A 23,768-nucleotide genomic window follows, 5' to 3' on the forward strand; every position below is an offset into this window, starting at 1 on the left:
ATGTATCCAGACAGTAAGGACCCATACTTTGAACTACTTCTTTCTTTTAGTCTCTCTCACTCCTGATGCTCATCCTGTGGTGACTGACAGTCAAACAAAGCAAAAGGAGCTCTGAGGTCTGAGGTTTTAAAGACTCATCATGACTGCCTGCCTTGGCAGGAAGACAGCCCACAGACTGGTGCTAATTCTACAGGGATCAGCTCCAATGGAAAAAATGCATTAAGATCTGCAGAAAGATCACAGTTTGCAGAGAGCAGGGCCAAGATATCTCTGCAGCATGGTTAACTTTCTCCATCCCAGGTCTGCCACTGCTGCAGTCATCTGCTAATTGGTAAAAATGATGAATTTTAGTATTGGAGAAAAATATATTATTTTAAGAACCCTTTGAAATGTGTCTACCTTCCTCAGTACCCTCAAAACCAAAGTTTGAAAACATCTGTGGACCAACTAATCATCTTCAATGATGGATGGATAAATTAATAATTTATTAATAATAAATTAATTTCACACTAAAATTGTTAACTTACACAACTGCATTTGACGGTATGAGCATCACTCATTTGCTTTCTTAAAAATGCATTGTAGAAAGTAGCATTACAGATTAACACAAAACAACAAAACAATGCGAGTTATTTTTAATGTGTGCACCTTTCAAGTTACTTAGGTGAGGGATATTTAACAAACAAATGGACCACCTGAAACACTTAAATTTTTCAGTGCTCAAACACTGAATTATTTTTAAAATTCAATTTGAAAATCCAACTAAGAGGCCTGTTTATCATGCTGTCCTGCTGACACACGAAGGAAAGTGCACCTCAGACAGAGCTTACATTTCCCACTCTTCCTTCCAATCGATATGTGAGGCAAAGTTTCATCTCTAGGACCCCTAATGGCAGGAATTCCTGCAGCCAGCAAATGGTGATGTGAGACCCATGATTAGATGATGAGGCCATTAAAGACACCAGTTCCTAATGCAACATTCCTCTTTATTTCTCTGAACTGCAGTGATAGCCAGAGCTAAGAGAGAAGGCATTCTAAACTATGCCTTGCCACAAAAGCTGCTAAATGTTTGGATTCTTATCAACCTAAAATGTCCACGGAGCTTCCATTTCCCCTGAACTCAGGACCTCGACACAGAGTACACTTTTCACACACTCTGCAGATGAGCTCCTCCCAGGGTTGGCTCTATGGTTTCCTCTCAACTGTATTCCTGGCTTCCCATGAACACACTCCTGAAGAAAGTAAATGTGAACCTGGAAACTGTAGGTAAGCTTTTGCTGTTTGCTCTGGGATATATAAAGACCACTGAAGTCACACTCGGCTTATCTGGCTTGGTAGTGGTGTAGGCAGACCTCAGGTCGGTTATGGTGAGGTGTGTTCACCCTTCTACTGAGAAGACCAGGGAGAAATATAACAGCTATGTATTACAAACATGTATCTACTTCCTTTTCATTCTAATATTATAGAACATTTCATATTTATATGGTAACAGCGAGGCTTCAAGTGACAGGGAAATGAAATGCCAATAAATTTCTGTTTTAGTTATCCAAAAGACTAATATATGGTTTATCTCAAGATATAGATAGATCAAGCTTTCTTGTTTGTTTTTGTATAGTTTTAAAAATAAACAATATCCAATCATTTACCTTTAATTCTTGTTAATAAAGACAATCACCATTCAGTAAACTTTCAGATTTAACAATACATACCAATTCTACACAAAATTGAAAAAGCAGCCTGCCAAAGATGACTCAACAATGCACTGTATGAGTTTAGTACTGATAAAAAAGGACCTTGAGTTTCTTGAGTTTCTACCACTTCTAATCTGACAGAGGAGAAAAAAATAGTAACTACCAGTTATGTTTTCAAATTGCAATATGGGCTGCAGTATTTTTAAAACATGGTGCATACAATAGCAAAAGACATTAAGAACATAGAACAAAGCCAGGCACAGACAGAAGAGAACAACGGGAGGTAAGGGAGGAGAGAACGGAGAAAGAGGTGAGAGTAGAGAAGTTCTCACATAGGATGATCACTAGGCTCTAAAGCACCTCAAGGCAAGCTATCTTCTGCATTCTCTGCAGCGAGAGATAAAATTTAAAATATGATTAATACTATACATGCATAAGAAATTCTCGTGCAGGTTAATTTTACCCAGTGACTAAAACTCTTACTTGAGAGCAAAGCAGCATGACCAGCTCCACCACAGACGTGTGGACTTCACACACACAAGGCCTGCATAGGGAGAGGTCAGCAAAGGTCAAACCACATGACAGGCACACAACTACCTGATTTTAAAGTATTAAAAACTTGTCTGAAACAAGACTTCAGAAATTAAAGTGAATGAAAATATTCATCAATATACTCTTCTACATTAATTTAAAATATTCAAATGTTCCAAATGATATAAAAGTTGACAAAATATTGACTGCATGTTTCAGTTCTTTACGGTCATGATAGTTTAAAATGTTTAGGTGAAGGTAAGAGCTTAGGTTAAGGTTAGAGTTGCTTCACCCAAAGGCATTGCCACTGTTTCCTAGAGCAGAGAGCAAAGATGGAAGAGCAGCTGGCATTTTCTACTTGGAAGACCAAAATTAAACAAGGCACACGTAGCTCATTCACCAAAACTTATTAAATGATCCAAACTCATAGAACAAATACCACAAAGAATGAAAAAATGAACGCAATGAGTATGTGATTCCAAGGATCACTGACTCAGTGTCTGATGGTGCCTGTGTTAAGTACCTTACATCACCAAATCATGCAAGTCACATTATACTCTAATGCCATCCCTAGTGTACACGTAAAAACATTCTGCAAACAGCTGGGTTATTAATTATTCAACTCTCCTAAATAAAAGATGATTTGTAAAATGTTATATGTAATAAGAAAGTAGATCATAATTGCTAATTTCTAAAAAGTACAATAATATGGATATGTAAATTTGATTTAACAATAATCTCTGTATGAGCATATAAATTATAGTGGTTGCTACCTTATTAAAATAATAATCTCTGATGAGCATATTTGGTACAATGACTGCTACTTTAAAATAAATGTCCAAGTCATGGGCCTATTTTTTTTCTACAGAAAAAGTTTAATGAAGAAATTTTGAAAATTTTTTGTTAATTACAAATGCAATCAAAAAAGGATCTTTTAAAAAAATTACTATTAATATGTAAGTGATGTGTGTGTGGGGGGTGGTGCTTGGACATCACATGTATGGGAGTCAAAAGGACAGCTGTGTGGATTTTGAGGTTGGAACTCAGGTCTCCAGGCCTGTGGGGCAGAGGTCCTTACCTCCTGAGCTCACCCGTTGGTCCAGTAAATAATCTTACAGAAAAAGATACTTTGGTCTTCCGTTAAAATGTTAACAAATGCAAAGCTGAAGCAACGGTTTTATTTTCTTGTTTTCAGCCAGCAGTCTCAAGTGCCTTGTAGACACGAGCATGTCCACTTATTGCAGGGGGTGGATAAACATCCTTTGGTGGCTGTTTTGCTAAAGACTATCCATGTCATACAGACAGACAAAGCAAGCTGCAAAGAAGTCACTGGTACTCCGTACCATCAGATCCTGAGCAGACAGCTAATGAGATGAGAGACTGCCATGAAAAGTCTGTTGAAGAGAAGTGTGGTGTGACTGGTCAGAAATTCTCACACTCAGGAACTAGAGTCAGAAAGATTAATAAAACATTTGCTATTTGTTGGCTGAACAGCATTTGGATTCTGACAAAGAAAACCTTATGGAAATGGTCATAGATAGGATCATAATTAAGTTGTGGGCATATTAACACAGACAATACTACTCTGCTATAAGAATTGTCCATCTTTATTCTGTATTAATTTTGAATACACAACACTAAGTAAACACTTAGAAACAATGGAATTATTACTAATTTAAAACAAACTCTTATATAATAGTCACATTCATAACTCCTAGAAACATTATCGATGCATCATAAGAAAATAAAAGCTTACATCATTAATGTATTTTTTTCCGAAAGGAATATGAACAAATAGACAGGATAGCAAGATGGTGCTTCCAAACACATCCCTTCTCATGTCTGTATAAAATGATGAACTCAGGTTCAGAGAACCTCACTCTTTACCAGTGTGTGTTGTCTAGTAAGTTCTGGTCAGAACAACCTTTTCTCAAAAGATAAGCCAGGAAGTAAAAAGAAACCTGACACTGATGATGAGAGCATATGCTATGGAAATCCAGGAAACTAATTAGAATTATAGCTTGCTGTGAGTTACTTCTAAGGGTTAGAAGGAGTACGAATGAGACATGCAGTGTGATGCCTGTGATAATGAGATGCATGCATAGAATAAAATAATATTTTATTCTTATAAACATCACCATATTTGCAAATTTAAGAAGCAATAAAATTCAGTCTGTGGAAATTTAATCATAAGCTCAAGTAAGTAAAATTTACCTGGTGATGCTGTAAACTACTGTTAACTGTTTAGACAACAGCAGAGGGTGTACTCATACAGGCCTTTGTGCACTGAATCCATCCTATCTGTATCTGACAAGAAATCTGTAACTGAGCCAATGCATTTGATACCATCTCTAAGAGTACAGAGTGAGCACTTGACAGCGATAAGTAAGATTTTACTAATGACAGCTCAGCATGCATTCCAGGCTGTAATTCAAATACCTTATACTATTAACTTTTTGAACCAGTTATCATTATAGTGTTTGATAGACTAATAAAATGAAAATATTTGTTGATGATACCAATGTGTTTCACCTAGGAAGTGGTAGAACTGGGGTCTGAAATTACAGGACTTAATTAGAATAATCACTATATGTTTTCTACATAACAATCAAGCATCGATATGATGGCAATATAACACGATGAAAGCCCTGGTGGTTGTGTGAGTAGAGTGACTTGGTCAGCTTCCATGGTGAAGGTAAGCTGTTTTGGTCTGATGTGCAGATGGGAAGCAATATATTATGCAACAAGGAGAGCATGATCAAGGAACAAGGAAAATATCTCAATAGAGGTTTCCATCTTGGAGATGGATGAGGATGCTGGAAAGCAGAACTGGGAATCTAGGTTATTACAAATTACAAATGGTTTGGGATATTACAAATGGTTTGGGGAGTTAAGATGAAAAGCTATGAGAATGCTATTAAGTGAGGGAAAAGGTTCCAAAGTCTATTAATGACATTCCCATTGTATAACGACATGTGCCTTGTTAACTAAAACATAGCCTTCATTGGAGTCATACATGTGAGGCAGAGGCAGGAAGTTCTCTGTGATTTCTATCAAGTTCCAGGTCAGCCAAGGTTACATGGTGAGTCCCCGTTTGGAAGGTGTGGGGCAGAAGTACAGGTCAATCTCACTAGTTTTAAAGCTAAAATATATTTAATTTCTGAAATATAAATAGTTCAAAGTTTCTCTAACAGTCATTATGAACCCTTAGGGTCTTTATGTTTATATAACAAATATGTTTTTTTCAAATACATTAATAAACCATGATGAAAGTGAATGTCGGGTATCACTTTCTTTTCTTCATAAAACTTTCATAAAGTTAAAGATAAAAGGCTAAGAATTACTAAAAGGAAACTACTCGCTAATCATTGTGATGAAAGCATAAAAGGAAAATGCTTTCAATGTAAGGCGGCTCAAGTAGAAGAGGCTAGTCAAGTGAACTTGTTTACTTTCAAGAGTCTCTTCGCTTTATCCAACTAGTACAGACTTGAATTGTGGACGCAATCTGAGAAAATAAACTAGACTTTCATAAACTGGGTGCTCAGAGCAGTGGGTTCTCAGGCTTTACCCAGACTGAGCTTCTTTGGTAAATGTAACATTAAAGCAAAAACACTAAAGGTGAGCAATAAGTCTGCTTTTATTCAATATTAGCAACAAAATGTTGTCTTGCAGATTAAGTTATATAACATTATAAATAGTCTTAAAAGTCCCAGAAATTATAAGTTCATATTCTATTTAAAGAAACATCTTATTGACATGATATGCCATACAGTATAAACAAAATATAAATCATATTGTTATTAATTTAATTATGAATTAAATTATTTTGTATAATTGTGGTCTGTGAGATGGATCAGCAGGAAAAGGCATAAACCTGATGAACTGAGCTTCATCCTTGGATCTCAAATAAAAGTATAAGAGAAGAACCAGATCCATAAAGATATCATCCTATCTTCCACATATGCTCCATGGTGAGCACATACCCACACATCATTATATACACACAATGGCAACGAGTAAAAGTGTAAAAACTACCCCGTCTAACCAAAATGCCCTATGTCCAATTCAAATCTAGTTATATGTCAGAGTAAGATTTTAGAGTCAATTTAAATTTTAAACCAGCAGCCCAATAACCATTCATAGAATTTTATATACAAGTATCCATGTGGACATGGCATAAAATATTAGAACATATCAACTAAAAGTAAACAGTACTTTCTATTCATTCTAATGCATCTTAGAACAAGAGATAGTTCTTTTTTGAAACCCTATGTACATGAAGTATACATACCAGGATCTGTGGTTTTCAAGAACTAAAGACATCTGGTGGTTTTTATAATATCTAAAACAATACTACTAAATAATGTGCCAAGGCAAAAATGAAACAGGTAAGTCCTACTTCCTAGAGAAGCCTCAAATCTAGTGGACGGCCCAGACAAATGCACTGACCAGCTTTCAGAGAGAACAGCAAATCCTATCTCAAAGGAATTTTAGGATGTTGATTCAGTGATCTAGATAAATAATGTTTTAATTAATTCCTTGTCAGCAAAAGAAAACAGTGGCACTAACGGGAATCAACAGGAAATATGGGTGGTCATTAATTTGTAGGGAGAGTGATAAGGTATTCTAAGACCAGCAATCAAAAATGTTTTAATTTGTGAAATAGGATGTCTAACTACAAAAGGTATTTTCTGAGAGTGCACCTAGCCTCAAGCAACTCTCCATTAGAAAACAAGTATGTAAAAAGAAAACATCATTGTTAGTATAACTTTCCATTAGATGCTTTGCTGTTATGCTGTTTAAATTCCTCTAAGTTCTTTTTAAAAAATAAACAGTCTTAAAGTTAAAATAATTACAAGTTTAATGAGAAAAATATCTTTGGTTGGACTTGGTAGGATTAGAACGAACACATGAAGCAGAGAGAAGAACCTGTTAGGGAAGAAGATGACACTATGTTCAGGCACCATGCACCATGAAGCACATGTCCTGTTTTCACATACAGAAGGTCAGGAACAGCCTAACAGCTAAGGTGACAAGCTACATAGTTTCTGTAGCTTTTCAGAAACTATGACCTGCCAGATGGAGATAGCACACACCTTTAGTCCAGCACGTTGGAGGCAGAGGCAAGCAGATCTCCATGAGTCTGAGGCCAGCCTGGTCTACAGAGTGAGTTCCAGGACAGCTATGGCTGTTACACAGAGAAACCTGTCTTGGAAGAAAAAATAAAACTATTTCCTAAACCTCCTGAGTGACTCATTTTATATATAATTGTGAATTATGCTAGCCATATAGCAGGCAAAACTAGAGTGAGAAAACCGATGTGCACACAGGAGTTGATGTGCACACAGAAAACAAATAATGAAAACAGGAGAAGAACCTAGAGCAGGCTCAGGGGAGCATCCCATAGCTTTAGCACAGCAACTAACTTGAAAAATCAGTAAAATACAACAAAAAGATCCCTGTTGATCAAGTTCTTACTATGCATGGAAAAAATAGCACAAATCACGGTTTGCATTATCTTGTTAGTAAATAAAAAATTGAAGATAGAATCATGACCTTATCATCTTCAGTCCAAACAGGAAGCTAATACGGCACAACAATGTCTGAGGGCCCAAGTGAGCACCATCTGCAGGAAAGTATCAGAACAGCGTATATGGCACAACAATGTCTGAGGGCACAAGTGAGCACCATCTGCAGGAAAGTATCAGAACAGCATCTGGGACAGCGAATGATTACAGAGTACCAGGGACACCGCAAACTTGGAGGTTTCTGGATCGTGGATTTCTGCAGAGGAAGAAACATAAAGCTAGAGTGGGAAGGACTGAAATAATGGAGGATTCTTCTTTCCAGTTTCTAAGGGTTTGTCTAATAACAAAAGCTTCCAGTTCCTAAAACTCTGCCAGAAGGAGTTCAGAGACAGTGGAAAGAGGCAAAGGATTTATATAGAGGGTAACTTGTAAAAATCTCAATGCAGTGCGTTCTGAACAACAGAAAGATCAATAAATATGCAAAATATTTGAAGAATTCTGGGAACTTTAATTAAAAATCATAACACGTATTATTTTTATGGTATTTCAAATATTTCAAATCTAGATTTCTCAACGTAGTCCATAATCTACAAATTTTGAAAGTTTTTACAAAAAACAGTGAAATATAACTAGCTAGCAGCTATGGTCTATAGTGTTCTGAATTTAACACCACCTGAACCTACCATGGACAGCTAGGCAATCTTTTTCAGCAAACAGGACTTAACTATATATACAAACAAATCTTCAAAAAAATGTTCTAAGTTACTTAAAATTGGAATTTTTTATATATTAAAATTATCAATTTTCCATGCATATTGTGAACAATACAAAAATGAAGGGGCAGGTGTAGAAGTCCTGTCAAATGTTTATTCTTGTCTAATTTTTAATCAGGCTTCTTTAGAAAGAATTAGTCCTTAATGGATTGTTTGTCTTGTTTTCCAGAGTCTCTCTAAGTTGTGGGAACCCCACTTAATTAAGAAGTATCTGTATGTGGAAAACTGTATTTTGACACCCAATAAAGATGGATGGGAGAGTAATGGACAGAGGCGACTTGTCCTTGGTCTGACCTCAAATCCTGAAACTAGAGAGAAAAGGAGGCATATCCGGCAGCCCAAGAAAATGTCTGTATGTGCATGTCTGTATGTACTGTTATTTAAAATTCAATTTGGGTAGATGTCATTCACATTCAGAAAGTTACTGGAAAACAGTAGAAAGTTTTCCTTTGAGATCCTTTACTATTAGAGCATGAGCTCTAAGAACCTGGATTTCACTGGCATTATCAAAGTTTAAACTTGGATCTGTTTTTATACTAACGTCAAAAATGTCATTTTAATGTCATTTCTTTTTAGAATTCTCTGGTCACATGTATCAGTCCCATGCTCTTTGTGTTAATAAGAATTTGTGTTTCTTCTGCCTTGAAATTTGAAAGAATTCAGGAGTGAATCCAGCTGCACTTATAGTATATTTTATTGTGGAGATTTCCTACTACTGCCGCATTCTCCTTGCTTGTTATAGATGGAACTGTTTTAATGATCTTATTAATTTAATTTTGTTAAGTGATATGCATCTAAACTTCATTCCTGTATTTTATATTCTGCAATTCAATAGAATATAAAATTTCAAGGTAGGTTCTAATAATTGTCTGAATTTTATTAGCATCAATCATAATGGCTTCCTTTCCACCTCAGATTTAATTAGTGTGATTTAATTAGTATGATTTAATTAGTTTGCCTCCTGCAGGCAAGGCAAAAAACAAAAACAAAACAAAACAAAAAACCTCAAACAACAACAACATCATCAAAACCAAACCCCCAAACAAAAACAAACACATAGAATTATTTCGGGCCATTCCTTAGGTTAAAATCACTCACTGACTTCACTGCACGTCGGGTAAACTCTGAGCTCAGCCTGCCTCTAAGGCTTAGCGACTTCAAATGCATTCCAAGTGGCTTGAAGTAACCCTTGAGTTTAAGCTTCTGATACAGTGTGCTGCATTCCTCCACTTCATGGTCCATAGGCAAGCTATTCCTTTTGCTTCCTGATCTTAGCACTTCTGAGTACCAGGTATCACCATAAACATCACACACACACACACACACACACACACACACACACAGAGAGAGAGAGAGAGAGAGAGAGAGAGAGAGAGAGAGAGAGACCTTCCTTAATGATTCTGTTAAGCAAATCCATCATTCATTTTATTCTTCAGGAAATATGAGCTGGGATTGTGGGCATAGCTCAGTGGTGGGGGAGGGGCTAGCATGGATAAATCCCTGGGTTTAGTCTCCATACCCCAACTATCCACACATACATATAATGAAGACATCTTTTGTAACATGAGGGCCGGCTTGTTGGGGTATCTATCCCACCTGGTACCCCAAAGCCAGCAACTCCCAACAAAAATCACACACAGGACTCCATAAGATTATAAACTGATTGGCCCATTAGGTCAGGCTTCTTATTAGTTCTTATAACTTATGTTACCCCAGTATCCTTATCTACATTAACCACATGGCTCCGTACCTTTCTCAGCTGGGCAAGTTACATGCTGCCTCTTCAGTGGTCTGCGCAGGAATGTGGAGGGAGTTTCCTGCTTCCCAGAATACTCCCAGTCTCTTTGCTCCACCCCTACTTCCTATCTGGCTTTCCCCCCTATACTGCCTGCCTGGCCAATCAGCATTTTATTAAAATATGATTGACAGAATACAGACAATTCTCCCGCACTATTTCCCTCTTTTTTTTTTTTAAACAAAGGAAAATACCCATAATCCATTTGTTGGGAATGTGGGTGTAGTATTTCAGGCTACTTCCTGCTGGTTGGGGGTGCTGATGATCTTATGGAGACCCAAAGAAAATTTAGAGTTATAATCAAGTCCTGACTGGAGTATCCTGTGAGTCTTGATCATCTCAGGCAGCGTCTTGAATCCATTCTGGATGTAGAACTCAGACATTTGGGCCATCTGTTCCTACCAGAGATTGCTCAGGTGGTCTCCCTTGGCCAAAGATGATTTTTCTTAAATCTGAATAAATCCAGAGCCTCTCATTTTCTGTGGAAACAAAAGCAAAATCTCTTCTCCAAAGTAACATACCTTTTGACTTCAGTTTTGAAGCCAAAGTATTTTCAAAATACCGATCTTGGGTTAGTTCAGCAGCATTTATAAACAAGAGTCTTTTAGCAGCTGTTGCTCCTTCCTCAACAATCAAACAATTCAAAGAGAGCATAATAGCATACAGTATCAAGATTCTCTGTGTATTTTCCATCTTTGTGTGGCTCTACTTTAACCTCTATTTCTTTTATTTTTACTTTTACTTTTTGAGACAGGTTCTCTGTATATCTTTGTCCTGGAATAACACTGTAGACCAGGCTGTCCTTGAACTCCCAGAGATCCCTCTGTCTCTGCCTCCCCAGTGCTGGGATTAAATGTGTTTGCTACCACACCTTGAACTCACAGAGATCTGTCTGTCTCTGCTTCCCAGGCATTGGGATTAAAGGTGTGTGTTACCACACCCTGAAGTCACAGAGGTCAATATACCTCCACCTCCCAAGTGTTGGGATTAAAGGTGTGTACCACCACACTCAACTACTTTCTTTCTTCCTTTTTTACTTTAAGAACTTTAACTTTTAGCCTGCAATATTTAGAGGTTTTTTGTTTGTCTTTGAATCTCTCTTTACTGTATATCTCACTTTTTCTGACCATATGAGTCTTTAATGGGTAGGACTAAAGCCATGGCTTTGACAGTTAGACCCAGCCCATTCCTTAGCTTTCCAGGCTCATGGCTGAGATACCAGCCAGAGCTGTGTTCACTGCTACAACTCTATGGCGTTTCAAGGTCCTTGCTAGCAAGCAAGCTGCAGCATTCTGCTCACAGACCACACTCAGTCGGACTGCCTGCCTGAAAGAGTCAGAGATCGCCCTGGCAGGACAGCCCAGAAAGCTGGCATTTTAAAACAGCACAGCTTTTTTCCTGCTCCGGCTGAAAATCAAAAAGCATGAGTTCAGCTTTTCATCAACACCGTTTAAGTGTTTCACGGCAGGACCTCTTAAAAGAGCTGCAAGGTTTTGCAGCTAAAGTTGAGTAAGGAAGCATCTAAGAGCATCTAAGAGCATCTAGCAAGCAGAGCAGACCTGAGAAATTGCTGCTACCAAGAAAACATGTCTTATTCTTTCCCAAGCTTTCTCAAGCTTCCTGTGGATTCAGTTATCCACATTGGGTGCCATATGTAACATGAGGGCCAGCCTGTTGGGGTTTCTGTCCCTCCCGGTACCCCACAACCGGCAACTCCCAAGGAAAATCACACACAGGACTCCATAAGATTATAAAGCTGATTGGCCCATTAGCTCAGGTTTCTTGTTAGTCCTTGTAACTTATAGTAATCCATTATCATTATCTATGTTAGCCATATGGCTTGGTACCTTTTTCAGCTGGGCAGGTTACATGTTGCTTCTCTGGTGGTCTGCGCAGGAGTGGCAGAGGAACCTTCCTGCTTCCCAGAATTCTCCTGTTCTCGTTGCATCACCTCTACTTCCTGTCTGGCTTTCCCGCCTATACTGCCTACCTGGCCAATCAGCGTTTTATTAAAATATGATTGACAGAATACAGACAATTCTTTCGCACCAATCTTTGCTTAACACTGCTGAGCCCTGGGATAAAATATCTTTCTATTCCATGGAGCTGTGGTGTAGTGAGGAAGACCGACATAGGGAAGAGAATGAAATTAAAAGGTCCTATTAAGGGAGAGGAAAGGGCAGGTATCTGCTTCACATAGCATAGTCTTTTCAAGGAGGCTACACTGAACTGCAAGGCACAAAGAATCACTCAGGCAAAGCATCCGTTTTTCCTCTCTCATATCCTGACTCTACAAAGCAATGGTCCAGCTTTCAACATTTTGTTTTGAATTAGTATGCAATGCCCATGGTCCTCTCTCCCTTAACAGACCGCCCCTACAGTGTGGAAGGCTCTCCAAACTGGCTGATTGGATTAGTAAGTGGTTGAATCAATGAGTGACTCATCAATGAGAGCATTTCCCGAAGTTTAACAAGTGACATGCTGTGACGGATGCTGTCACTGTTATCTTAATGGGGACTCTAATAGGCTTGAGAAACACCAAGATGACTGTAAATTGAGAAGAAAAGTGCATAACTGTGTGTATTGCGGGGCAGCTAGGAGAGTTTACACACATAGCAAGCACTCAGCAGGAGCCTACAGTCACTGGAGACACTAGTGAAGGTGTCTCATGGTAATAAAAACTCAAGCCCAACATTTATTTTCAGAAGCTGTAAAGAATTAAAGGTCATACAAACAAGCACTAAGTGACCTCTATGTGTAAGGCTGGTCCAAACCATCCTCATCTTTCCTCCAAATCCACCTGGTGACACATAGAACCAATGTTGCAGGGAAAGTCTCAGGCTGTCCCAAGACCACCTAATTTCCAGAAGGCATGGGTGTTAATTGCTCATAGATCACATTTAAGCCCCTATTTAGAAACTGTTTGGCTAAAGGAACAACTTTAGTTGTGCCCCTTCTCTGGAGCATTCTGCACGCACTGGCTGGCTAGTCAAAAGCCTCAGTTGATGGATGGCTTGAGCCCCCTTTTCTCCTTCCTCCAGTGCCTGGCCCTATCACCCCAGCAACTTCTCAAGGACCCAAGGACCCTGCTACACAGAAATCTTAATATCTGTTCCATGTCCAGTCCTGTTTCTGTGACAAAATCACAAAGCAAGTTAGGGAAGAAAGAGTTTGTTTTAGTTCATGAGTCCAGGCTCCAGCCCATTTGGGGGGTACATCAAGGCGGCAGGAGCTCGAGGGAGCTAATCAAGCCACAGGCAAGTCAGAGAAAGAATAAATGCATGTCTACTGTTCAGCTCACTTCCTCCACACGTACACAGTCCAGGACTGGATCCCAGGGAAGAGCAATGCCCACCCTGGACTCAGTCTTCCCATCAACCAACAGACATGCTCACAGGCCAATCAGATTCAGACAATCCCTCACTGAGACTTTCCTTCCAGGTAATCCTAGGCTGCGACAAATTAACAATTAAAAGTAGCATGGCACCTTTGAGTTTTCAACCAAGGAATCTGGCCTGCGACAACTAGGCACAATGATGTTCTCTCTCTCCTTGGAAAGACTATATTTTGTGTGTGCGTGGAGAAAGAGAGAGAGAGAGAGAGAAGACAGGAGAGAGAGAGAGGGACGGAGGGACACACACACACACACACACACACACACAAACACACATACAGAGAGAGAGAGAGAGAGAGAGAGAGAGAGAGAGAGAGAGAGCACAAGGCCGATAATGTCTTCAAGGCAAATAGATGAAGTGGCCTTCTGGTCTCACATCCCATGAGCCTTTGTTGTTGCTGCTATATCAGTCTCTATATGGCTTTGCCTCCACAGCAACTTCTGGGACTTGGGAGATAAAAAGACAAACTCAAGTGAGGCAGAAGTCTGCACATATGACCCAGAGATCAGAGGGCACAGGTACTTTATGTAAGCCCCCAAGGGCAATCTCTAATGACAAGACATAGGTCTTAGCCTCCTAAAATGATCTACAATGACAAGCGAGTTCAGAAGCAAGCATCACATGGCAGCATCTCCCTGCCTGAATCCATGCCCAGAAGCCAGGGGTGCAGGGCTCTTGGTCAGTCAGCCTTAAGGGGCTAGAGTCTTTGTAGCCAAGTTGCCCAAAAACCAGCTTTACAACTTACCAGCTTGTGAACCCTAGCCTCCACCACTGCCCACCCAGCCTCCTTCATCAGGGGACGAACTTATTCCACCCACAAGTCCTGGTCCTATTGAGTAATCTGCTGTTTGATAAACTTATGCTCTGGCTCCTTCGCTTCTTTCATCTGCACATAAGAAAATCCACCTGAAATTTGTGCGGTCCCTGCCCCCCCCCCTCCGCTTATACAATTTTCAGGCTGGCAAATTCCAATCGCTGCAAGTCTGCACTGAATAGCAACCTCCCAACCTTCTTGGGCGCATCACAATCCACCCATCTCGTGCATCTTGCACGACATTACATTGTAACCCCTCCTCTTGTCCCTGTAAGCCCCCCCCCCACGAACTTCCCTCCTCTCGTCCCTGTAAGCCCCCCCCCCATGAACCCCGGAGACTCCCTTTCAGGCAGCTACAGCTGAGCACAATGTTTGGCACTCAGCCAAGTAAGTCGTGACTAAATAACCGGGACGCTCTATCAGTTTTCGTCTCTGTTCCTAGCCTGGCCAAGGGAAACCCTCCTAGCTTTCTTGCTGTGCCCCAAGATAGATGGAAACAGGAGATTGCGGGACAGAGCTGAGCCCCAGACCCAAGGCAACCTGTAGCGGTTCTCAGCTTCCCGGTGCGAGCTCTTCCGGGGAGACGTTTGGATGTTGGGTGGAAACCTCAGAAGTCAAAGCCTTACGAGCTCCCGGCGAAGGTTGGGGGTGGAGAAGGCGGGTACTGGAGCCAGGACCCGGCAGCAGCAGCCTGGGAAGACAGGGTGGCGCTCCGGGCCCACGGCTCACCCACAACCCACCAGCACGAGGAGGGAGCTCATGGGGACCCAGCACCGCGCGAGGAGGACGCGCCACCAGTTCGGACTTGGGGTGGGTGCTCCCTATCTTACAAAGTCGACTTTGCCGTTACTTACCTTGCCAGCTATGGTGGCCCGTGGGTACCTCGGACCCGTGCCTCCCGTTACAGGATCCGCGGACGCGCTGCGGCTGGGACGCTCCACCTCAGCTCCTCACAGTGCGCGAGCGCCTCCTGGGGCGGCCTGGCTTCCCCGCGTCGCGGAGCCCATTGGCTGGGGCAGCAAGACTCCGCACCCAGTCCCGCCCCTCCCGCTACTCCTTCCCATCCCCACAGGCTTTCGCTCCACAGCCAGGTACGGAAAGTTGCTGCCACAAGCAAGCCGTACTCTCGCTAGCCTCAAGTGGCGCAATGAAGTGATCTTTCTTCATCCCAGGAGCAGAGAGATGCCCCTCAGGGAGTGCGAAGAGTGCAGTTCAGTAACCTAGGGAGCCAGCTTTGAGAAAGTCACCTGGCCTCCCTGGGCCTTAGGAGGAGCTGCTGAGAGGCCAAGTAGCCATTTGTCAGCAAATGTTACGGAATCACAAGTACAAGAAGCAGCAGGGTGCTAGGCTCTTACTCTGGCGTGGATCTGGAACGGGGAGTTGGTCATATACAAGTACACAAACAAAAGACAATGTCAGCTTGCTGTAAGCTGAGAGGGGTGTATAGTCATAACACAAAAGGGATGCCACTGTATGCCAGGATGGTCTATGGAGGCATAGGTGTGAATTAAGACTATAGGGTTAAAAGTAATCCCAGATAGAAAAAGAAGGCAACCAGGGAATCTCAATCCTCCAATTTGGCACAGACTAGGAGGTCATTTGGCAGGTTCATGTCTCCTGTATCATTTCTATGCCTCAGTTTCCTTTATAAGGCTAAATCATGCCTCAGTTTCCTTTGTAAGGCCAAATCATGCAAATCATGCAGGAGAACATGATGGTTTTCACTAAAAAATCTCCTGTATCGTTTCTATGCCTCAGTTTCCTTTATAAGGCCAAAGCAGAACACCCCCAAGACTCACCTGCAATATTTTGTTTCCTTTTAGTGACAGGGTCTCACAACATGGCTCTGGCAGGCCTGGAACTTTATGTGTAGACCAGGCTGGCCTCCAACTCACAGAGATCTACCTGCCTCTGTCTCTTGAGTGCAGTTTAACGGTGTGTGTCTTCACACCCAGCTCTAACTGTAATTTCTAGATTTATAACTTAGTTATTTTTTAAAAGATTACTGGTGCTCAAAATGCATCGGAAAAATGCTTGGGAAAATTATAAGGAGAATTCTTGTCTGGATAGGTAAATTTAAAGAACATTACATTTCTAAGGAAACAAGGAATAGGGTAGAGGTTTAGATGAGAAGCTAGGCAGATTACTAGCCTAGCTTACAAAATTAGATTACAAATATTCACATTTTATTGCAATATAAATAAAAAGGTAAAAATTAGATGCAGGAGAACATGATGATTTTCACTAAAAATTCAATGAATGGTAGCCGGTATTTGGTATATATCAACAAGGATTTTATATTAATGATGTTCTCCCATCATGCATTGGAAGTCAGTGACACCTAGAATTATTTATTTTTATATACTGAACTCGAATAATGAAAAAGGCCTGGAAATGGTAGACTCCCTCAGAAGGGGCAATCCCTCACCTGAGATGGTGTTTAAATTTGAAGAAACAGCATATGATCTAGTAAGTCACTGGAGGGTGTACAAGGACTGGAAAGGTAGAAGATGCTAAGTCGTTAAATAATACTTCCAAACCTTTGTCAGCAGCAAAATGAACAGTAATTAAAAGATTGCTTTCTAGAAAAATGCCTGTTATTTTTACTTCCACATATTTAAAAATTATTTTCTTATTTTCAAATATGTGTATCTGTGTGTGGGTTTCTGCACATGAGTATATGTGCCTGCAGAGAGAAGCCAGAGGCAGGGAGTTCCCTGGAGCTGGAGTTACAGGCTGGAGTAAGTCACCTCACTTGGGTGCTGAACTCAGGTCCTCTGCAAGAGCAGAATCTGCTCTTAACCACTGAGCCATATCTCCAGCCCCTCTACCCCCACATCTTGAGGGGAGGATTAATTTTCACTCTGTGAAAGTTAGCAATTCCTCAGGCCAGAACCCTTCTCAGATTGTTTCACCTACAGTTCACCCCAAGTCCTTGGAGCAGAATGTTAGTTCAACCTATCAGAAGCTCATCCCAGACACTTTGTCTCCCCAGAAAAAGTGGCATAAAGGCCTGAGACTGGACAGGACACTGCTCAGGGTGATGGTGACTTCAACAACATCCTAAAGAAACTGGACCATATTGCTATGAGTCATAGTGAGCAGCCTCAGTGCTCCCTGGATTTCTGCCTATTTCTCAAGTTTCATCCATGTGGCTACCCCTGTATCTCACCTTACCATTTTTCCTTTGTAACTCTCCATCTCTGCTACCCAGTCATTTCTGTTGCTTTAAACCAAGACCCTGATGGATTCAGGAAGGAGAAATTGCCTCACACAACAGCAAAGGAACAGTTTAGCATAGGCATCTGCATACAAGCAAATGTCTACATAGTGACAGGTGTACACATTCCGTCATTACTCCACAAGAAATCACACCCCACATGGTGGTGATAGTACAAGCATTTGAAAATGATATTTACATTTGCAAAGATCCCAGATACACTATTCTTAGCAGGTCTAAAAAAGAAGTGAGCAAATTCTTATAATACCAAGCTATCCTAGAAATAAACTCCCTCTTGTAAAGTTTATAGCTTGCAAGTATTTCACATTTCATATGCACAGATTGTAATTGACAGAGTTGTGGTTGGATTCTGGGTCCTTACTCAGAACAGTTCTGGATTTACTGAGCTGTAGCTTGGCTCTGCTTGTCAGCAAGGGTAGAATTGTTCTGTTGTCTATGCATGGACATATTTTTAAGGTGTAAGTTTTATTTTTCAATATTTCCTAATTCAATTTTCTAACCACTTGAAATGATGCTTAAGATACAAATGATTAAAGATGAATTATGGGATGGGGAGATTACTCAGTGGGTAGAGCATTTGCTGTGTCAGCATGAGTACCCAAATTTGCATCCTCAGAACTCATATAAAACGTCAGGTTTGGCAGGACACCTGTAATCCCAGTGCTGCTAAGGGAAGGTGAGGGGTAAAAACAGGATTCCCAGAAGCTAGCCTGAGGTAAGCACCAGCAAACAACAAAGGGACCATGTTCAAACAAGGTGGAAGCAAAGATGGACCAGGTTATCCACTAAACTCCAGATGTACCCCACAATACACACATGGAAGTGTGTGGCCCCACACAGCCACATATGATTAAAAAGAGACAAATTGCTAGGCTTGGAAAACAGTGAGTTTGGGAACAATCATGGTCAGGATCCGGAGTGGTAAATGTTGTTTTAGAGTTAGAATCTAAGGGGCTCTGGAGTCTATTCAAAGAGGATCAGTGGTGCAAGAACTTTTCAATCCCATCTACTCCCACGCATCTTTACCTGGAGAGGTGGTTGGACTTCATTTTCACCTCTGAGCCCTGGTAAGAGGAGGAGAAAGAAAAGAATTGCATGGAGTGAATGTTTCTTTTCTTGAATTTCAGAGTCAAGTCTCAGTGATGCCCGAGTCTAGGGATGAGGCAGATTCTGAGCTGAAGACTTTGGGAGGCTTTCTGCTAACTTTTGTGTATTGTGGAGTATTTCTGCTGACATTGCAAAGAATTGCCATGGCAACCAGTAAAATAAGTTTCCCAGTTCTTGCCATTTCCCTCAAAGGAGGCAGATGCCAGTGGGTGTTCCTCTGTCATTAAGGATGTACAGAAGTTTCAGCTGATCATGTCACTCTCAACGTCCAATAAATTTGCCTTCAAGTCTCCCTCAGAAGCAGCTCCAGTGAGGCAGAAAGTGGCCCAGTCCTGTGGGACAGGGGATGGAAATACCTTTACAATTATTCATTTCCATGCTTGGCTGCACATTCCAAAAACCTATCAGGTTAAAAAGCAAGATGGATTTGACAGCTTCCATCCAAGCCAATCAGCTAGAAGAGGGGGGCAGTATATCAGCGGGTACACATTGTATCAGTCACTTTTTTGTTGCTGTGAAAAGACACCATAACCAAGGCAACTTATAGAGAAAGAGTTTATTGGGGGTTACAATTCCATAGGCCATCATGTTGGGGAGCATGGCAGCAGGAAGGCAGGCAGGGGTGGGAGCTGAGTCCTTAGATGGTATGCAAAGTGGTAAGTAAAGAGACATAACTGTTAAGGCAAGGGTCGCTTGTTTGTCCCAGCTACCCAACTAGCTTAGACCTGAAATAATCACCCAGAAACTATATTAATTAAATCACTGTTTGGCCTATTAGCTCTAGCTTCTTGTTGGCTAACACTTATATTAATTTAGCCCATCTCCATTAATCTGTGTATCACCATGTGGCAGTGGCTTACTGGGTAAAATTCCCAGCATCTGTCTCCTGCAGCTCCATGGCTTCTTCCTAACTCTGTCTTCCTTCTCCCACCACTCAGTCCAGTTCCCCCTGACTCCACTTACCTAAATTCTGCCCTATCAACAGGCCAAGGCAGTTTCTTTACTCATTAACAAATAAAAGCAACACTTAGACAGAAGGACTTCCCATACCAGCTAACTGTGAGTGGTGTGGACTTTTGAAACCTAAAATCTCACCCACAGGAACATATTGCCTCAAACAAGGCTGCACCTTCTAATCTTTCCCAAATAGTTCCACCATTAGGGAGCCAAGTATTCAAACGTATGAACCTATAGGAGCCATTCTCATTCAAACCACCACAACCAATATTATGTAAGCAATGTTGAAAGAGTCCTGATCCATAGTGTCAAGTCTCACTGTGTGGTCCTGGGACAGCCGTTATCATTTCTCCAGGCTTTCAGTTCTTCACCTGTGAAATAAAGTCAGTAGGGTGTGTAATTAGCTTTGTCAACTTGACACAACCTAGGATCACCTGAGCAGACAGTCTCAATGAGGGATTGACTACGTCGCCTTTGCCTGTGAGCGTGTCTGTGGGGGATTGTTTTGAGTAAATTAATTGATGTAGGAAGATCCATCACACTGAGGGTAGCACCACTCTAGACAAGGCACGCTGAACCATGAGTGGAGAGTTTGAGCTGAGCACGAGCAAACAGACAAGCGAGGGAGCACACACTTATTCCTTCCCCTGCTCTCGATTGTGGATGAGACACGACAGCTGTCTCGAGCTCTTGCTGCTATGACTATAACCTAGAGTTGTGAGATAAAATAAACCCTTTCTCTCCCCAAGTTGCTTTTTGTTAAGGTATTTTACCATAGTCACAGAAAGGACACTAGGATAATCATACAACTCTCTCCAGAATTGTGACTCTTGAATATGAAGTGCCTGGCAGAACCAGGTCCGTAGGAGTCTGAACTCCAGATGTGCTTGCTGTTGCATTGAACTCTGCCCTACTTTCCATTTACAGATGATTCCTCCAGGTACTTTGGCATGAGGACCCTGCAATGAGGCTATCTTGTCCACATGTCCTCTGCCTTCCATCCTAAACCCCACGTGGACATATAAGTCTGCATACATTGGTCTCTATACTTGTTATCTGATCCAAAATAAACAGCTCCTATGCTTGTTGTCCACAAGATGTCAGCCACACACAAGAAAATGTCCAAATGTTCAAAAATATTGTTCCCCTCACAAACCTAAAGTCATTCAGAATACATTTCAGAATCTAAATATATCAGAATTGTCTGTCAAAGAGATATATTTTAACTATATGATATCTTATTTCCTGTCAGCATGGCAGAGTTTCATCTTAGCAGGAAAGATGATGCTTGGTGCATTCTGTATTATATTCTGCATCCTATATGAGTGCTTTCCAAAACTATAACATACCTACAATTAGGATGCATCTTACAATTTATGACATGAGTCAAATTTTCCTTTCAATTAATATGTGTTCACATGCAATATAAAATAATTATAAATCTTATAAGAAGTAACCAATGCAATAGCATGCAGCAAACTTTAAGAAAAAGATGTACAACAGACAACCATTTCACAGAATGGACCAAGAGGTGAATGACCAGCCTCCCATCCGGACAACCCAGTCTCTAGGCCCAGGGCAAAACCCTGGGCCCCTCTTCCACCCATCCTAGCCACACTATCCAGCAGGCAAATCTTCTTCAGGCAGATTGCTTCACCACTCTTCATCTGACTCTGTAATCTACAAGTCTCTGCCCCAAACCCACCCATCCCCTGAGACCTCAGGACCTCCCTGAAACACAGACAGCAACCGCACAGAGTGGACCAAGAGTGGCTTCCCTGAGATGAGACAACTTCACTGACTGGTCCAAGAGAGGCTCCCTGAGGCACAGATACCCACTGCAATGATCACACCAAGAGGCAACAACACTGCCTGTACCAATTGGAGGAAGAGATGGGTAGACATCAATGCAAGAATACATTCAACTTTACATTTAAAATTTAACAGCATTACACTTAAAGGAATACATTTAAAGAGCATCATGCCACCACTAGAGTCTAGTGGTCCTACACCAGGAAGACCTGAGTATCCCAACCCTGAAGAAACAGAAGAAAATGACCTTAAAAATAACTTTATGACAATGATATAAAACCTTAAAGAGAAAATAAAAAATTTCCTTAAAGAAATGGAGGAAAAGACAAACAAATAATTGAAAGAAATCAATAAATCTCTTAAAGTAATCCAATAAAAAGCAATAAAACAGGTGAAGGAAACAGTTCAAGACTTGAAAATTGAAGTAGAGGCAATAAGGAAAACACAGAGGAAATTTTGGAAATGAAAAATCTGGGGAAAAAAAACAGGTACAACAGATGCAAGCACAAACAGCAGAAGGCAAGAGATGGAAGAGAGAATTTCAGGCATTGAAGATACAATAGAGGAAATAGATTTTTCACTCAGAAAAACATTAAAGCCAACAAAATCACAGGTACTAGGTAATCTCACACCAGCAAATTTCCAGAATTTCCTCTGTGTTTTCCTTATTGCCTCTACTTCAATTTTCAATGTCAGCTTTAGGTGATGATCCATTTTCATGTAATGTTAGTGAAAGATGTTGAAATTTCTGTTTCTGCATATACTTTCCAATATAGGAAATCAGCCTCCTTTCTGATAGGACAGAGTGCTTTTGTATCTCAACAATCCTTATTCTAAAACAAATACAATTATTATAGGCACTTGCTCTTCAATTATCTGACACAACTCTAAAGAAATTCTCATTCAAATCAACCATGATCATCTGCTTATGAGAAACTTTACTCTTGCTCAAATAATTGAAACTGAAATCAGATACTCACATTATTTATACAACAGTAAAATAAATGATCTAAATTTGAAATGAACTTACCATCATGCAAATAATTTGAATAAAATAGTTCATGACTTGATAAATCCGTGCTACTCTATCTTAGAGACAACTAGACTCCTTTCCTTGACACTGATAATGGTACATATGACTTCATTGGATAGAACTCTTGAAATATTGAAATGCTTTAGATGACACATTTTTACATATTTCATGTTGTAACAGATTTAAGAGAGATTGTAGACATTGAAAACATTATAAAATAATAGTTTCTATTTATACAAAATACTATTTCTCTCCTATTCCACTTTTTGTTTCTTTAACTTATTTTATTATTTTTTGAGCTCTGTTTTCTAAATGGAGAGAAAGAAAGGCTGTGGATTTGGATAGGGGAGTGGATATAGGTGGTACCTTTTGAAATAGGATAAAGGTAAATATTAGATAAATATTAAATATTTTTTAAATTTCTTCTTTGGACAGTAGTTTTTGTTTGTTTTTTAGACTAATTTCCTTTCTAAATGATGCATATAATGAATATTTCTTTTTCATTTTGATTCTACATGCCATGGTCAAATGATGTTACAAATCTTCGTTTGTTTAGATGCAAGTTGAAAGGTAAACAATTCAAGCTGTAAATATTAAATTTTTAATCTTCTATCTTTATGTATATATTAGTTACACTTTGTTGAAGCCACAGGGTGATCGGTAATGAAAAGTCCCCAGACTATCTTAATACAAAATATACAACTTTAATAAACAGAAGTAAGACTTACACCAGCTTACACCAGAATCCAAACGATCCGTCTGGACGCAGGAGCCAGGCGATAGAGAGCTAGCGGGAGCGTGCTTGCCAGATTTATAGGCAAGCGTTAGCCTAAGGGTGACATGCCCCCAAAATAGAATGTGATTGGCTGAACTCCCCTATCACTTTGTGAATTAATGGAAAGGTGGAAATCACTACAATTTTTATTTTTTGTATGTATTTTGATAGAAAATATTGTTTTAAGTTTGCCTCTATCTACTTCTACATATATCTGTCCTCCAGACTGTCCATCTAACTTTCAATTCAGTGAAAACAATTGAGAAATTCTTTTTTCCAACAATTCTATTGTGTAGGTTCGCTAACATATTAATAA

General features: G+C 40.3%; 1 protein-coding gene across 2 annotated transcripts in view; it reads right to left on the reverse strand.

Annotated features, from left to right (window-relative positions):
• Positions 1-15,476, reverse strand: part of LOC146895028 (uncharacterized) — a 51,304-nt gene extending 35,828 nt beyond the window's left edge. The window contains exons 1-2 of one of the 2 annotated variants that reach the window (XM_087900695.1): positions 15,382-15,476; positions 7,779-8,006 (exon numbers count right to left, since the gene is read on the reverse strand). The gene's annotated coding sequence lies outside the window, so the exon portion shown is untranslated. The remainder of the gene's footprint in view (positions 1-7,778; positions 8,007-15,381) is intronic. The other variant, XR_015736059.1, reaches the window with a different exon arrangement.
• Positions 15,477-23,768: the final 8,292 nt, after the last annotated feature.

Source organism: Myodes glareolus, chromosome 22 (genome assembly GCF_982192425.1).
Source record: "Myodes glareolus chromosome 22, mMyoGla1.1, whole genome shotgun sequence".
NCBI lineage: Eukaryota > Metazoa > Chordata > Mammalia > Rodentia > Cricetidae > Myodes > Myodes glareolus.